Consider the following 2,500-nt stretch of genomic DNA (forward strand, 5'->3'; position numbering starts at 1 on the left):
TATTAATGTCTTTATTTCATTCGGCATAAAACTGTCCAGAAATGAGGGTCAGTAATGTGCTAAAAATTAAGTGGAAAAATTATGATTGTATTCTTTAGTGTAACGGAGAATTATTTTTTTTCCTTCTGTTTCCTTGTAATCTCACTAGGGTTAGTGAGGAAGGTGTATTGTTTACGTCATGTATATTCTGTGAAGAGGGTCTAACTCTTCTTCCTAAGCATTGTTTGGTGTGTGCCTTTTGTATCTTATTGTCATCAGTGGAATATGCATTAGTGGATGTGCTTGTAAAAAGGAAAAAAAAATCTTTTTTTTACTTGGATTTTTTTTTATTACAGTTTAACGTCTTGTTCACAGAATAGCGATATTCATATGGTCAAATCTGCCTCCCCTCGTTTCCTTTCCTCTTTTTTATTGTCTGATGTGTTCATTGTAATGGAGAGTTAACTACACCTTAGCCAGCTCACTTCTTCATATATAACAAAAACCATTAATCATTACATTCTTCTGTTTTGGACGATAGCATTGTATAATAAACGTATTATTATGATTTTTCTGTGGCTTAAAAGTAGATAGGTCCTGCTTTTTAGGTTTACTTATCATTATTTATCGGGTTGCTGCATTCCAACTATAAGAATGCTTTGTGACTTAAAAAAAAAAAATAAAAATCTTGGAGTATGTGTAGGTTTTTGAGAGTTATTTCGGATTTTATTAATTTCATTTCTATAATGTAAAAAGCCACAGATAGTTTACAAATAAATATTTAAAAATTTGTCACAACAGTACATCTTTTAATAAAATATTTTGTAAAAAAATAGGACATGACTTGTATTCTTGCCCTTATAATAGTATTATCCTCTTGTATGAAATTCTTGAAAGCATGAAGTAAATCATTTTGAAATGTGCTTTCATTTATTTTGATCCCACTAAAATGACCTCTACATACATTGAATTTGTACTTTCTTTTGTATGCATGGTCTTTTGAGTTTTCAATTTATGTTGAAATAAAATGATGTGCGTCCAGTGCAAAATCTCGCAAGATAATGAATGTAAGTCTGCTCACTGATTGTTACTTCATAATTTGACTTGATATTGCTATTCTGAATGAAATATCAGTACTACTGTCATGAAACAATACTAAGGTGAAATGTGGGAATTTCCTCTATAAATTGGTACATTTTACTTGCACCTCAAGTACTGCTTGCATTAAGAGATTATGAAGAAAGTCGCAGGGCTGTCTGATTTTTAGACATTCTCATTTATTATAGAAAAATGAATGAATAGTCTTGGGTCCTGCAAAGAAAATGAGTTGTGTGACATTGTGTGGCACGGTATTCAGTGTTCATAGTCATTTAATAAAGGCTGATAATTCAACATAAATTCCATGAAAATAGTATCAATCTCCTGAAAAGTAAAGACTGAATTATTTCATGCAAAGTTTCATTGTCCAATTAGGAACAACAGTTTACTGTAGGATTTACTGCTGTTTTATACATTCCATTCTTAATAAACTGAGGATAATCTCTTCATCCATTTGAGATTATCTTCAAATAAAATCTTTGTAAAGTGGGTGAAGTTCATTTATATTCATACGAATATCCATAATATATCTATATATCTATATCTCTATATCTCTATATCAATATACCCCCAATCCCTTGCTCATTGTTGTGGGGGCTTAGGAGGCATACTGAGGCCTGATGTAGTGATCACCCCTACCTTAGACCTCGGCCATTGCTTCAACTAATTTTGCGGGGAGTGTTGTTCTCATTTTCCTTTCCTTTTCTTCCCCTTGTTCTGTCCACTTATCCTAATCATCAACTTATTTTTGCTGTTTTTGCCATGATACTTTATCATAATTCCCTTAACCCAATGGCGACGGGTCACGGCTAACGCCGTCATAACAATACGCACGATGTGCGGCGCCGCGCCAAAACGCCCCGAGGCAATGATTCGGCTTGAGGGACCGATATCACGCGCTCGGAGTCGGCGCGCTGCGGCCGCAAGAGCGTAGAGTTTTTTTTAATTTGCTATACCCGGCGCCATTGGGTTAACTCCTCCTCATAACCATATTTACCTTAAACTATACCCCATTAGCTCCCACTCTCTACCCTTTTTGCTATTATATTACCCTTTAGTACTGTTCAATCTACAACTTAACCTTTATCATTAACGCATTCCTAACCTGCTTTGCCCCCAAACCTCATGCTACCACTATATTTTGAATACGCAATTGTTGACATGGCCGAAAATTTTCAAAAAATGAATAAAATCAACCCTTGCCTCATCTAACTTTGCATGGTCTTTCTTTACCTCCTTTCCTTTTTCCTTTTCTTCATCCCCTTCTTCTGTCCTCTTATCTTCCTCGTCAACTTATCTTTCCCTTTTTTGCCACGATACTCTATCACAATGTTTTGCACAATTGTTTTAATCATTAACCATTTTAACTCCCCAAAACATTGCCATAGGAACCAAACCACTTTCTTTCCCGAAGGCTTTGCCT

At 34.9% G+C, this 2,500-nt stretch overlaps 1 protein-coding gene across 9 annotated transcripts in view; it reads left to right on the forward strand.

Annotated features, from left to right (window-relative positions):
- Positions 1 to 817, forward strand: part of LOC125038901 (upstream activation factor subunit spp27-like) — a 12,700-nt gene extending 11,883 nt beyond the window's left edge. For all 9 annotated transcript variants that reach the window (XM_047632545.1, XM_047632549.1, XM_047632547.1 and 6 more), the window contains exon 5: positions 1 to 817. This exon is cut by the window's left edge and continues 234 nt beyond it. The gene's annotated coding sequence lies outside the window, so the exon portion shown is untranslated.
- Positions 818 to 2,500: the final 1,683 nt, after the last annotated feature.

This window comes from Penaeus chinensis, chromosome 26 (assembly GCF_019202785.1).
Source record: "Penaeus chinensis breed Huanghai No. 1 chromosome 26, ASM1920278v2, whole genome shotgun sequence".
NCBI lineage: Eukaryota > Metazoa > Arthropoda > Malacostraca > Decapoda > Penaeidae > Penaeus > Penaeus chinensis.